At 42.4% G+C, this 15,731-nt stretch overlaps 1 pseudogene across 1 annotated transcript in view; it reads left to right on the top strand.

Moving 5' to 3' along the window:
• LOC308610765 (ferritin light chain-like) overlaps positions 1–15,731 on the top strand; it is a 17,311-nt pseudogene extending 1,580 nt beyond the window's left edge. Inside the window, exon 2 of the transcript in view lies at positions 15,075–15,731. The product of the transcript in view is annotated as a ferritin light chain-like (transcript). The remainder of the gene's footprint in view (positions 1–15,074) is intronic.

The following is a 15,731-nucleotide window of genomic DNA, read 5'->3' as shown; positions in this document are numbered from 1 at the left end:
CCAAAACTGCTCTTGGAAGTGGCTGCTTAGAGCCACGAATGGTCTTTTCCAGTTCTTGCTGCTGCTGACTGTGGCCTCTGCCTGAATTCTCACCGATGAAATGCTGCTTGTGTGGGAACGACAGCGACCACACCTCCTCTGAGCCTGAGCCTGGCAAACCTCCAGGGCGCATTTCTCGCATTTTCCAAGTTCACCACGTAAGGACATCAGCTACACGGAGTACCTTGCTGGGAAGCGCCTTGGAAGGGCAGTGCGCCCATGAGCACGCCACCAGGCCTCCAGTTCTCACCTCACCCACGTGCACTGACCGTGTCTCAGCAGAAGACTGGGGTGGCCTGTGAACCCCAGCTGCTGTGCCCACCTCCACACCTCACTCTATCCCTCCAGCCCAGAGACATGCTGGGCTCCCCAGCCCCCTGCCCTGGACACTCTCTGGAAGTCTTTCTATTACAAGCTGTCTTGAGGAAATGCTCTAAAAAAGGGAATAAGAAGTACAGAGTCATCCCAATGAACAGGATGTCCAGCAGTGAGCTGATGTCTCTCACGACTCACCCCTCTCTCCAAAAGGCGAAAAACTGTCATTTCATACATTTCCCCCTTTTTAAAGTTGTTGAAGCTAGGAGGGTAAACCTGGACCCTGCGATTTCACCTTGACCAGAAGCAGCAATGGCCACCTTTTAGTTTGCTTTCATTAAGATCTCTTCATATATATGGAGATTTACAATATAAAGCTTTCTCTTTTTGTATCTGCATTTCTATTAAATACAGATATTTTCCCTACTTTGTCACTTATCTATTTTTATTGAAGTATACTTCGTTTACAATATTTCAGGTGTACAGCAAAGTGACTCAGTTACATGTATTTATGTAAGAATATATGTATTCTTTTTCAGGTTCTTTTTTCCATTATGGGTTATTACAAGATATTGAACATAGTTCCCTGGGCTATACAGTAGGTCCTTACTGTTTATCTGTTTTACATATAAAAGTGTGTATCTGTCAATCCCTGTTCTTTCTCTTTTTAACTTAATTTTTTACTCTCACATTCTGTTATACAGACACTTAAAAAGATATTTTGTGTTCAAATCTTTCACTTTCACTTCATACTTTTCATCAGCTTGGACACTGTACTTGAAGAAGCCTTTCCCATCCTGCATTTCCTAAGTAGTTGCCTGTGTTTTCTCCTGTTTATTTTGGGTCTCTTAACATACCAATTTTATCAAGATAACTGGCACCCATCTTCAGGATTTGTAAAATCATTTTCCTCTTAAAGTCTCTCAACCATTTTTTTCAACACTAACACATCTACCACAACCAGGAAACGCACTGTTTAAGAAGAAAACTCAAGTTTGTAATCTAACAGAAAAGGACAGGCTCTTCTTTGAAGCTCAGCGACACGTCTTAATTTAAAGGCAGGGGAGGGACTTCCCTGGTGTTCCAGTGGTAAAGAATCCGCCTTCTAATACAGGGTACGTGGGTTCAAAGCCTGGGAACGCTGGTCCGGGAGCTAAGATCCCACACGCCACGGGGCAATTAAGCCCGCGTGCTGCAATTAGACACGATGCAGCCTAAGAGAGATAAATAATTTTTTACAAATAAAAATAAAAAAATAAAGGCAGGGGAAGCAGGAAAGTGACCGCCTCATGTGAATTCCTTCTTATTCAAAATACACGTCGTAGCAGTTTACTTGGGCTGCGTCACAAAATACGACACACTGGCGGGCTTAAGCAACACAAATGCACTGTCCGACATTTACGCAGGCTGCAAGTCTGAGATCAAGGTGTCAGCAGGGTTGGTCCCCTCTGAGGGCTGTACGGGAGGATGTGCTCCAGGCTTCCTGGTGGAGAGGGCGGTTTCCTCACAAGCACATGCACTATGTATGTAGCAGGTAGGTGCCTGGGCTGAACTCCGATCCCAGGGCTGCTCATCCGCAGCAGCACCAGGCCGCTGGAGGGCTTGTCACGGACCCGTTGGCAGGAGGACTGCAGGCTGACACAGACGTCTGCTCAGCTGTGGACCCATGGCCCGGCCACAGCCCTGCCAGAGGCTGCCTGGTTGAAATCCAGGTCACGGCTCACCTCCCTCCTGCTTATTGCATTCAACGATGCCTTGAAGACCCCCTACTGCACCAGCCTGGGTGGCACATCCCACCCAGTCATTTCCACATCAGAAGCATGTCCATTGAGAAGGTTAAAATTAGGCCCTGGCTCAGTGCTGTGGAATTAGAATCTGTGAGGCTGGGTCCAGGCATCTGTGTTGGAATATTTTCTCCACGGGACTCTCATGCCCAAAGGATTGTATTGACAAAGCCCTTCTGCTTCACCCCACTGATATTTCTGCACTAGAGCTACAGCCGTTGTTGTATTAAACTGCATCCGCAGGAGGAAGAGAGAGGAGGAGAGGCGACAGTTCTGCTGATCTCCAAACACGCTGTTACGGAACCACACTTGGGTCCACTCGCCCGCACGCACTAAAGCCCATCTACGGACACGGGTCACGGTGAAGGAAAGTGCCGCGTTTACGGCGGGGCAACAAGCAAGGGGTCCAGGTATCTAGGGCTCAAAAGGCCCCCACTCCCCCGTGGCTTTCAGGGAAAGGTGTTTACAGATGGGGTGAGGCTGTTGGTGGGAATGTACACTGGTGCTGCCGCTATGCAGAACAGTGTGGAGGCTCCTCAAAACACTAAAGCTAGAGCTACCGTAGGACCCAGCAATCCCACTCCTGGGCATATACCCAGAGAAAACCATAATTCAAGAAGACACACGCACCCCAATATGTATAGCAGTACGATTGACAATAGCCAAGACGTGGAAGCAACTTAAATGTCCATCGACAGAGGAATGGATAGGGAAGATGTGGTACATATGTGTGATGGAATACTACTCAGCCATAAAAAAGAATGAGATTATGCCATGTGCAGCAACATGGATGGATCTAGAGATTATCAGACTAAGTGAAGGATGTCAGACAAAGACAAATACCATACGCTATCACTCCTGTGTGGAATCTAAAACAGTGATACGAATGAACTTCTGAACAAAACGGAAACAGACTCACAGACATAGAAAAAAAACTTATGTTTACCAAAGGGAAAAGGTGGGGGAGAGGGATAGATCAGGAGGTTGGGGCTAACATATGCACACAACTATATATAAAACAGGAAATCAACAAGGACCTCCTGTAGAGCACAGGGATCTCTACTCAATATTCTGTAGTAACCTAGGGAGTTCCCTGGTGGCCCAGAGGTTAGGATTCTGGTCTTTCACGGCCGTGGCCCGGGTTCAATCCCTGGTCAGGGAACTGAGATCCTACAAGCCACACAGCACCACGAAAAAAAAGCAAAATTCGGTAATAACCTAAATGGGAAAACAATCTGAAAAAGAATAGATATCTGTGTCCATATAACTGAATCACTTTGCTGTACACCGGAAACTAACACAACACTGTAAATCAACTATACTCCCAATATAAAATTTAAAAAATGTTTAAAGTGAATTACAAACGAGTGGGGTGAGGGAGAGGAGGTTGAGGGGTGTGTGGTCAGCTTGTGGACATTCTTCCGATTGGTTGGTGGTGAGGTAATCTGAGGTCAACATCATCAACCGGCTGCTTCCAGCTGCTCTGGGGTCTACGTGCTTGTGGGCAGCATGCAGTTACCTTCCTCCCCCCTGCTGGGGGCTTCAGTCTCTGCAAAACAGCTCCAAGGACGTGGCTCAGAACAGTATCTACAGCCCTTGAGGAGGAACTAAAGGTCCTTGACTTTGTTTAACGGCTAGTATTATTTGGTCTTTGGGGACTCTTTTCCTTTCTTTTGGCACTTTCTCCCTTCTCTGATTAAATTGTTTGTTTCCAACTCACGGAAGGCTAGGAGGCTAAAATTTTCTAAAGACGAGAAGCAGGCAGAAGACATGGGGAGAATCCGTCCCAGGAAGGCCCCACAAGGTCCTGCTCACTTACAACATCACATTCAATCTGGGCTGCTTATGCCATTTTTGGACAACATACCAACACATCTTAAGATGGGTCCCACCCGACTGTTGCACATTTGGACAAGGTGCGGTGGGGTGGGATTATGCAAATCCAGATCTGAAGACTAGATAAAGCAATCAGCGTATTTCACAGTATACAAGAGAAATTTTCATGGGGACAGAATACCAACCTTCTAATATTTGAAAGCCTGTTAGCCAAGAGGGAGAGTGAACTTCTGTTTTGTTATACAAGGACCCAATCAGCTGTGATGGTTGAAAGCATGATGAACGCAAATCTGAATTCATTTGCCTCCTAACAATGCAACGTCTACAGCAGAGGGACACAGGTCCTCAAGCAGCAGTGCTTTTCCCAGCAGTGCAGACCCTGAGGAGAGCCAGGCTGTGGCAGCTCTGGAGGACCTCAGACACTCTTTGCACGGCCTCTGAGACCTAGAACATCTCAGAAAGTCCACGAGTGCAAACCAAAGAGACACTCAGTCCCTGCACCTTGGATGAACTGATTTGACTCTACGTATGCATTGCTTGGGCTAATTAGAAATATGGAAGTGATCAGAAGACAGAATAAACCTCTGGGCACATCCTGAACAACAGAGATACTTCTCATCAAAGTCCAAACAATAATTCAAAAGCAAGATTCAGAGCCAAACTGTGGAAACAAACCAAGTGTTCACTGACAGATGAATGGATCAAGAAAATGTAGTGTGTATATTCACACAACAGATATTATTCACCCACAAACAGGAAGGAACGTTTCTAATTGATACAAAGACCATTTATGTATTTTTCAAAGATTGACATTTCTTTGTATGAACAGTGAAAATTTAACAATTCCACTTTTAAGAGGAAAGGTTAGTGTTTCTTTGTAGAAACAAATAAGTCTCAGCAGTAGAGGCATAAGCACACACGTGCACACAGAGTAAACAGAATAGCGCCCCGCTACCTCCCCGCAATCTGATCCCCCGATGAGCCCTGCTGATTCTCCCTCCAAATATAGAGAACCTGTTTACTTCTCTCCATCTTCTCAGACATCGTCTTCCTGGACTACCACGCCAAATTCCTAACCTTACCTGGGTCTCCCGACTTCCACTCTTACTGAATCCCCACCCCATCCATTTATGCAGCAGCCAAAATCAATTGTTCCTCTTTCAGTGCAAACTGGATCAGGACACCTCTCATTCACTGCTTTCCCACTGCACTTGGCAAACATCTGAACTTCTTCAGACCCACGGTTTTATTTCCTTCTCACTCACTGTGTACTGTCCACACTGGCTTTGGGGTCTAGGAAGGAAATTTTGACACAGGCTACCACACAGATGACACGCGAAGACATTAAGCTAAGTGGATAAGTCAGATACAAATGGACAAATGTTACATGATTCCACTTCTGTGAGGTCCCCAGATGGGTCAAATTCATAGAGACAGAAAGTGGAGTGGTGGGTGTCAGGGGCTGGGAGGGGGGTGGGGAGTCAGTGTTTAATGGGGACAGAGTTTCACTTGGACAGGATGAAAACATTCTGGAGATGCATGGTCGGGATGGTTGCACAACAATAAGAATTCTTGTTTTCCTTCCTTAAGATTTTTGTTTTACTTATTTTCGGCTGCGTTGGGTCTTCGTTGCTGGGCGCAGGCTTTCTCTAGTCGCGGCGAGCGGGGGCTACTCTTCGGTGCAGTGTGCAGGCTTCTCATTGAGGTGGCTTCTCTTTGCGGCAGAGCATGGGCCCTAGGCGCGTGGGCTCAGTAGTTGTGGCTCGCGGGCTGAGGAGTTATGGCTTGCAGGCTCAGTAGTTGTGGCGCACGGGCGTTAGGTGCTCCGCGGTATGTGGGATCTTCCCGGACCAGGGCTCGAACCTGTGTCCCCTGCATCGGCAGGCGGATTCTTGACCACTGTGCCACCAGGGAAACCCAAGAAAAAAAGCAAGACTCAGACCCCAAGGGGAGGAGTGGAAGTACGAGTTGGGAGGTTCAGAAGAAGCTTCCAGTGACACTGCATGACCCTGAGTTGGCTATTTTCTTCTCTGCATCTCGGCTACCATATACTTCCTACCCTCATAGAAAAATAACCTGTCTGGAATTGGAAATTTTTCCATTTAGTCTTTTTGTGCATGTGACATTTTTATTCAGAAAAATAATCTGTGTTGAACTGGAGTTTTTTCCATTTAGTATTTTGTACATGTGACATTTTTATTCAGGTAGTGAAATCTCTGGGTCAACAGTGATACCACATTCTCAAGATTTTGATAAGTAGACTAGAACTTCTTAACTGGAATCAAGGGGCAGGCTTTGGATAATCCATGGACTTTGTGACATCCAAAGGTGCCCTTTGTGTGTGTGTGTGTGTGTGTGTGTGTGTGTGTGTGTTTGTAGACACCCTTTGAAGGGTGCGTGAGCACCTGTAGTTTTCTATGATTTTAGCTTCTCCAAATGGCTCTTGGACTCAAAGGTGCCTGAGGGGAGCGGACGTGTACTCCCCCAGTACAGAATTCTGAACACAGTGTCAGTAAACATTCAGCCAAAGAGCTTTGCCAAATTGCGTGTTTTAACGTAACTTTTTAATCCACTGAGTCGATGTACCTGGGATCTTTTTTTACATACTTATCTCACTCTTTATTTATTTTTTTTTGGGGGGGGTACGCGGGCCTCTCACGGTTGTGGCCTCTCCCGTTGCGGAGGACAGGCTCCGGACGCGCAGGCTCAGCGGCCATGGCTCATGGGCCCAGCCACTCCGCGGCATGTGGGATCTTCCCAAACCGGGGTACCAACCCGTGTCCCCTGCATCGGCAGGTGGACTCTCAACCACTGCACCACCACGGAAGCCATTATCTCACTCTTATAAGGCTGAAACGTTGCTGCTTCCCCTAAGTTTCCTTGTCCCTCTCCCCACTCTCCCACCAGGCCGTGGAAGAGGAATGGGAGGGAGAGGGAGAGTCCAGCAGGGAGAGGACAGTGCACCTGCTGGGAAGCGGTAAAGAGGGGTCCAGGGTGGGAGGGAGGGAGACACAAGAGGGAGGGGATATGGGAACAGGTGTATATGTATAACTGATTCGCTTTGTTATAAAGCAGAAACTAATACGCCATTGTGAATCAACTGTACTCCAATAAACTTGTAAAAAAAATTAGAACTACCATATGACACAGCATTTTCATTCCTGGATATATATCGAAAAAAATAAAACCGAAAAACATTAATTTGAAAAGATATATGCACCCTAATGTTCATGGCAGCATTATTTACAATTGACAACATATCGAAGCAAGCTAAGTGTTTATTAAGAGATGAATGGGTAAGGAAGATGTGATATATATATATATACAATGGAATACTACTTAGCTAAAAAAAAATTTTGTTTGAATTGAAATTGTATCAACTATCTTTTCCGACCTCAATGCTATGAGACTAGACATCAATTACAGGAAAAGAGTTGTAAAAAAATACAAACGCATGGAGGCTAAAGAATACACTACTCAATAACAAAGTGATCACTGAAGAAATCAAAGAGGAAATTAAAAAATACCTAGAAACAAATGACAATGGAGACACGACGACCCAAAACCTATGGGATGCAGCAAAAGCAGTTCTAAGAGGGAAGTTTATAGCAATACAATCCCACCTTAAGAAACAGGAAACATCTCAAATAAACAACCTAACCTTGCACCTAAAGCAATTACAGAAAGAAGAACAAAAACATCCCAAAGTTAGCAGAAGGAAAGAAATCATAAAAATCAGATCAGAAATAAATGAAAAAGAAATGAAGGAAACGATAGCAAAGATCAATAAAACTAAAAGCTGGTTCTTTGAGAAGATAAACAAAATTGATAAACCATTAGCCAGACTCATCAAGAAAAAAAGGGAGAAGACTCAAATCAATAGAATTAGAAATGAAAAAGGAGAAGTAACAACTGACACTGCAGAAATACAAAAGATCAGGAGAGATTACTACAAGCAACTCTATGCCAATAAAATGGACAACCTGGAAGAAATGGACAAATTCTTAGAAATGCACAACCTGCCAAGACTGAATCAGGAAGAAATAGAAAATATGAACAGACCAATCACAAGCACTGAAATTGAAACTGTGATAAAAAATCTTCCAACAAACAAAAGCCCAGGACCAGATGGCTTCACAGGCGAATTCTATCAAGCATTTAGAGAAGAGCTAACACCTATCCTTCTGAAACTCTTCCAAAATATAGCAGAGGGAGGAACACTCCCAAACTCATTCTACGAGGCCACCATCACCTTGATACCAAAACCAGACAAGGATGTCACAAAGAAAGAAAACTACAGGCCAATATCACTGATGAACATAGATGCAAAAATCCTCAACAAAATACTAGCAAACAGAATCCAACAGCACATTAAAAGGATCATACACCATGATCAAGTGGGGTTTATTCCAGGAATGCAAGGATTCTTCAATATACGCAAATCAATCAACGTGATACACCATATTAACAAATTGAAGGAGAAAAACCATATGATCATCTCAATAGATGCAGAGAAAGCTTTCGACAAAATTCAACACCCATTTATGATAAAAACCCTGCAGAAAGTAGGCATAGAGGGAACTTTCCTCAACATAATAAAGGCCATATATGACAAACCCACAGCCAGCATCGTCCTCAATGGTGAAAAACTGAAACCATTTCCACTAAGATCAGGAAGAAGACAAGGTTGCCCACTCTCACCACTCTTATTCAACATAGTTTTGGAAGTTATAGCCACAGCAATCAGAGAAGAAAAGGAAATAAAAGGAATCCAAATTGGAAAAGAAGAAGTAAAGCTGTCACTGTTTGCAGATGACATGATACTATGCATAGAGAATCCTAAAGATGCTACCAGAAAACTACTAGAGTTAATCAATGAATTTGGTAAAGTTGCAGGATACAAAATTAATGCACAGAAATCTCTGGCATTCCTATATACTAATGATGAAAAAGCTGAAAGTGAAATCAAGGAAACACTCCCATTTACCACTGCAACAAAAACAATAAAATTTCTAGGAATAAACCTACCTAAGGAGACAAAAGACCTGTATGCAGAAAATTATAAGACACTGATGAAAGAAATTAAAGATGATACAAATAGATGGAGAGATGTACCATGTTCTTGGATTGGAAGAATCAACATTGTGAAAATGACTCTACTACCCAAAGCAATCTACAGATTCAATGCAATCCCTATCAAACTACCACTGGCATTTTTCACAGAACTAGAACAAAAAATTTCACAATTTGTATGGAAACACAAAAGACCCCGAATAGCCAAAGCAATCTTGAGGACGAAAAATGGAGCTGGAGGAATCAGGCTCCCTGACTTCAGACTATACTACAAAGCTACAGTAATCAAGACAGCATGGTACTGGCACAAAAACAGAAAGATAGATCAATGGAACAGGATAGAAAGCCCAGAGATAAACCCACGGACATATGGTCACCTTATCTTTGATAAAGGAGGCAGGAATGTACAGTGGAGAAAGGACAGTCTCTTCAATAAGTGGTGCTGGGAAAACTGGATAGGGACATGTAAAAGTATGAGATTCGATCACTCCCTAACACCATACACAAAAATAAGCTCAAAATGGATTAAAGACCTAAATGTAAGGCCAGAAACTATCAAATTCTTAGAGGAAAACATAGGCAGAACACTCTATGACATAAATCACAGCAAGATCCTTTTGGACCCACCTCCTAGAGAAATGGAAATAAAAACAAAAATAAACAAATGGGACCTAATGAAACTTAAAAGCTTTTGCACAGCAAAGGAAACCATAAACAAGACCAAAAGACAACCCTCAGAATGGGAGAAAATATTTGCAAATGAAGCAACTGACAAAGGATTAATCTCCAAAATTTATAAGCAGCTCATGTAGCTCAATAACAAAAAAACAAATAACCCAATCCAAAAATGGGCAGAAGACCTAAATAGACATTTCTCCACAGAAGATATACAGACTGCCAACAAACACATGAAAGGATGCTCAACATCTTTACTCAGTAGAGAAATGCAAATCAAAACTACAATGAGATATCATCTCACACCAGTCAGAATGGCCATCATCAAAAAATCTAGAAACAATAAATGCTGGAGAGGGTGTGGAAAAAAGGGAACACTCTTGCACTGCTGGTGGGAATGTGAATTGGTACAGCCACTATGGAGAACGGTATGGAGGTTCGTTAAAAAACTACAAATAGAACTACCATATGACCCAGCAATCCCACTACTGGGCATATACCCTGAGAAAACCATAATTCAAAAAGAGACATGTACCGAAATGTTCATAGCAGCCCTATTTACAATAGCCCGGAGATGGAAACAACCTAAGTGTCCATCATCGGATGAATGGGTAAAGAAGATGTGGCACATATATACAATGGAATATTACTCAGCCATAAAAAGAAACGAAATTGAGCTATTTGTAATGAGGTGGATGGACCTAGAGCCTGTCATACAGAGCGAAGTAAGTCAGAAAGAGAAAGACAAATACTGTATGCTGACACATATATATGGAATTTAAGAAAAAAAAATGTCATGAAGAACATAGGGGTAAGACAGGAATAAAGACACAGACCTACTAGAGAATGGACTTGAAGATATGTGGAGGCGGAAGGGTAAGCTGTGACAAAGTGAAAGAGCGGCATGGACATATATACACTACCAAACGTAAGGTAGATAGCTAGTGGGAAGCAGCCGCATAGCACAGGGAGATCAGATCGGTGCTTTGTGACCGCCTGGAGGGGTGGGATAGGGAGGGTGGGAAGGAGACGCAAGAGGGAAGAGATATGGGAACATATGTATATGTATAACTGATTCACTTTGTTATAAAACAGAAACTAACACACCATTGTGAAGAAATTATACTCCAATAAAGTTGTAAAAAATAATAATAAAGTTAAAAATTTTTTAAAAAGAAGAAAAAAACCCCCAAGCAAACTAGGAATAGAAAAGGAACATACTGAAACTCATCAAGAGGGTCTACAAACAACCTATACCGACATTATATTTAACTGTGAAAGACTGAATGCTTTCTCTGTAAGATCAGAAACAAGGCACCGATATCTGCCCTCACCACTTTTATTAAATATATTAATGGAGGTTCTAGTAAGAAAGTAAAGCAAAAATAAATAAATACATAAATTTAAAAGTTAAATTTTTAAAACATTTATTTAAAAGATAAAAGGACTATTCCTACTACGTTGAATAGGAAGGAATATATCCTACTGAATGTTGAACAGTAATATATACTATTATATTAAATAAGGAAAAGTAAAACGGTATCTGAAGAGGAGATGATAACCTAAATGGAGAAAATACCAAGGAATCCACAAAAAGCTTGAGAAATAATATTAGTTTGTAAATGTTTTAGAGTACAAATCAATAGTTTTATCAAATTATATATTAATAACAAATGTGTAGAAGCTTAAATAAAAATATGTGATGCCATTTACAACTGACCTAAATAAATACTTAAATATAAGCCCAATAAGACATTTATAGGTCCTCTATACTGAAAATTACAAAATGCTGATGAAGAAAAATGTAAAAGTCCCAAACAAATAGTGAGACATACCTTGTTCATGGATTAGAAAACACAACATAATAAAGATGTCAATTCTCCCCAAGTTAAGAGGCTTAACAGAGTTACTCTTAAAATGCCCTCAAGGTTTTTGTGTATATAGACAAGCTTATTCTAAGATTTATATAGTAAGAAGAGGCTGAAGAATAGCTAAAACAATTTGTAAAGGAAGATTAAAATGGGAGGAATTCATCTACCCAATTTCAAGATTTTGCAGTAATGATGGAGGTTAGATACACAGATCAATGGAATGGAATAGAGAACCCAGAAATAGACTGACATAAATACATTTAACTTGTTCTTGACAGCAGTGTGAAAGCTATCAAGGAAGAATAGACTTTTCAAAAAATGGTACTGAAACAGTTGGACATCCCTCGACAAAAACAAACAAACAAAAAATGAACCTTAAACTAAACCTCCACACCTTACACAAAAATTAAATCAAAGTGGATCATAATCTTCAATGTAAAAGCAGGACACTTTTAGAAAAAAAAATAGGAGAAAATCTTTGGCATCTAGAACTACGTGAATAATTCTTAGACTTGACACCGAAAGTATGATCAATAAAAGCAGACATTGATAAATTGGATCTCATCAAAATGAGTTAAAAATGCTTCATAGAAGATCATTTTAAGTGGATGAAAACTCAAATTACACAGTGGGAAAACATATTGGAAAATCCCACATGAGACAAATGACTTGTATCTATAATATACAAAGAACTCTCCAAACAACTTAAAAAAACCCAACTAGAAAATAGGCAGAAGACAGGAACAGACATTTCATGGAAGAGAATATACACATGGCAAAGAAGCACATGAAAAGATGCTCAACATCATTAGCCATTAGGGAAATGCAAATTCAGACCATAATGAGATATCAGAGAATAACGAAAATTAAAGTATAGTGACAACATCAAATGCTGGTGAGTACATAGAAAAAGGATCTCACATCACTGGTGGGAAAATAAAATGGTTTAGCCACTCTGAGAAACAGCTTGACAGTCTCTTTTAATCCTAAAAGTAGATTCACCCTACAACACAGTAATTGTACTCTTGAGCATTTGTCCAAAAGAAACAAAAACTTCATTAAGTTCCCACAGCAACTTACACATAAATGTTCATAGCAGTTTTATTTATAACAGCCCAAAACTGGCCACTACCCAAATGTCTTTCAATGGATGAATGTTGAAACAAATTGTGATAAAATCTTATGATAGAATACTACCGAGCAACAAAAAGGAACAAATTATTAATATATGCAAAAATTGAAATGAACTTCAAGGGAATGATGCCGAGGGAAAAATTTTAAAAAGCCAATCTCCGAAGATGAAGTAATTCATGATGATATTTACATATTATTCTTAAAATAACAAAACTGTGGAGATGGAGAACAGATTAGAAGTTGCCAAGGGTTAGACATGGGGGTAGAAAGTACAGCGGGGGATCTTTGTGAGGTTTTTGTGGTCCCAGTACAAATAATACAGCAATCTTGGTTTTAACCCCGAAAGATGTTTAAAAGCAATTCCTAATAAGAGGTGTCCAGATATTTAGCAATGGCAGCAGATTAGAGGTATAGCTACCCAACATGACAGCTTCAAAACAGATGGTACTAATTCAATGCATATGTTCATTTTTAAAAGGCCAATCACAACACTTAAATGGTATATATCTTAACGATATTATTCTAAGGATCCAGCTATACCAGATGGACTAGCAGGATTTTCTGTACATTCAATCTTATTTTAGACAGTAAATCTTATAATAAGACAGTTAAAAAAAGAAAAAGAAAAAAAAACAAACCAACTACAGTTGGATATTCTCATAGGAAGATGAGGTGAAAATATGTAGCAGCGGTTCAAAAGCTTAAGCAGTGGCACCTAAATTTGGCTGCACATTAGAATCATCTGAAGCACTTTTTAAAAACCCTCACACCAACAGTTGGTCATCCTAAACCAATAAAATCATTTTAAATCTCCTCAGACGATGCCATTGTCTAGCCAGAAGTGAGAACCAGCGGACTAAGCAGAAGGGGATGTTTCTACAAAGATTTCTTAACAATAAGTTCTTTCACCCAATCAGATTTACCTTCCTGCAAAGGGGTAAAGAAGGCTAGATGTTGTCCATACTTGCTTAGCTTTAATTAGCACTTGTGACTTGCCCAAAACCTAGATCATGTTTCCCCTAAATTTCATCTGATTTCCTAAGTTCTTCAAATCCAGGGCTAAGGGGTTTGCCAGGATGAGATTTTAAGTGCTCACACAGGGGAAGTCCCTGGCAAACCAGGACAGAGGTCACTCTACATTGAAATGTAAAGCATCCTAAATAACCCTGCCACTGCCCCCAGATACTCGTCTGTGCCAACCAGTGGAGAAAAGGCATTCTCCATTACTACCACGGCAAATGCTGCTCTACTTGCCTTGGCTACTCCCTATCTTTTCCAGGCGTCTCTCCCCTTCACCTGCTGGTGGACGCTTTGGCAGCTGACAATGCAGATATTTTCAAACTTTAAGGTGAATAAAAATCATCTGGAGGGCCAGTTATAACAGAGATCACTGAGCCCCACTAGAGTTGCTGATTCCATAGGGCTGGGACAGGGCCCTAAAACTTGAATATCTGACACATTATCAGGGGACGCTGGTAAAGCTGGTCAGGTTGTTACCGAATGCACGTTCGTGTGTCTGAAGCACAGTGAGGCCAAACAAACCGAAAGGTTGGAGTCTGGGGCAGAGAAAGGTTTATTGCAGGATCGAGCAAGGAGAGGGGTGGCCCGTGTTCCAAAAACCCTGAAATCTCCAAAGGATTTCAGCAAAGCATTTTTAAAGGCCACGTGAGGGAGGGACGTCCCAGGGAATGTGATCAGCTCGTGCACAATCATCTGACTGGCTGATGTTGAGGCCACAGGGCAGGTAACATTATCCATCCTTAGGTGCCAGAAGGTCTGGGGGCTGTGTGCTCATGATCATCAAAGAGTTAACTTCTTCCATTGGGTGGTGGTTTTTAGCATCTGAAAACTCAAGAAATATGCCTGAGATACTATTGTCTGAGGACTTCAGAGAGGAACTACAGCAGAGGCTATGGAGGATGGGTCTGTCCTAGGAAGGCCCCATAGGGTACTGCTTGGTTACAAGGTGACCATACTTTGAGAACCACTGCTCTAGTGGCTTGGAATGTTAAAGTAATGGAAGAAGCCCTTCCCAGATCTAGATTCTAGTATCACCAGCTATTTTGGTGGGGGGGAAGGGTAAGTTTTGTCCTTGCTTGGACTTCTTGTTCATTTATATCAAAGCCTATTTGAGGCAGTGCACTCGGCAGTCCTGCAGATCTGTCTTTGGCTTCAACAGTGTTTGGAATGAACAGACCCAGGGACGCTCCTTGCTCCAGCCCCCGACCACACTCCAACATTTCTTCCTGTCGCAACCTTTGGAATCAGCCACTCAGCTATCCTCAGCCTCCAGGACAGGCCAACACCGTTTTTGGAGCTTAGCTCCTTATCACTGATCAACCACGAGTTCCCAGGTTCGTCAGAATTATTCCATCGAGGTGGAGGCCGCCATCCACCGCCTGTTCAACATGCATCTGTGGACACTTACCTCTCTCTAAGCTTCTATTTCCACAGCAACAGTGGGACTCTGGACAATGGGGGCCACATTTTTCGCCAACTGGCTGAAGAGAAGTGTGAGGGCGCCCAGCGACTCTTGAAAATGCAAAACAAGTGCTGCGGGCGCGCCCTCTTCCAGGATGCGCGGAAGCCTTCTCAAGATGAGTGGGGTAAAACCCAGGACACTGTGCAAGCCGCCATTCTTAGGGAGAAGAACCTGAACCAGGCACTATCGGATCTGCGCGCCCTGGGTCCTGCCCGCGCAGACTCTCACCTCTGTGACTTCCTGGAGAGCCGCTTCCTGGAGGAGCAGCTGAAACTCATCAAGAAGATGGGCAACCACCTGACCAACCTCCGCAGGCTGGCTGGTCCGCAGGCTGTGCTGGGCGAGTATCTTTTCGTGGAGAGCCGCTTCCTGGAGGAGCAGCTGAAACTCATCAAGAAGATGGGCAACCACCTGACCAACCTCCGCAGGCTGGCTGGTCCGCAGGCTGGGCTGGGCGAGTATCTTTTCGAAAGGCTCACGCTCGAGCACAAACAGGAGTCTCTGAAGTCCAGCGGCCTCTGA

The sequence above is a fragment of the Mesoplodon bidens genome (genome assembly GCF_964165515.1).
Source record: "Mesoplodon bidens genome assembly, contig: HAP1_SCAFFOLD_178, whole genome shotgun sequence".
Lineage (NCBI taxonomy): Eukaryota > Metazoa > Chordata > Mammalia > Artiodactyla > Ziphiidae > Mesoplodon > Mesoplodon bidens.
Note: the sequence above shows the minus strand (reverse complement) of the source record. Positions and strands in the feature narration are given on the sequence as shown.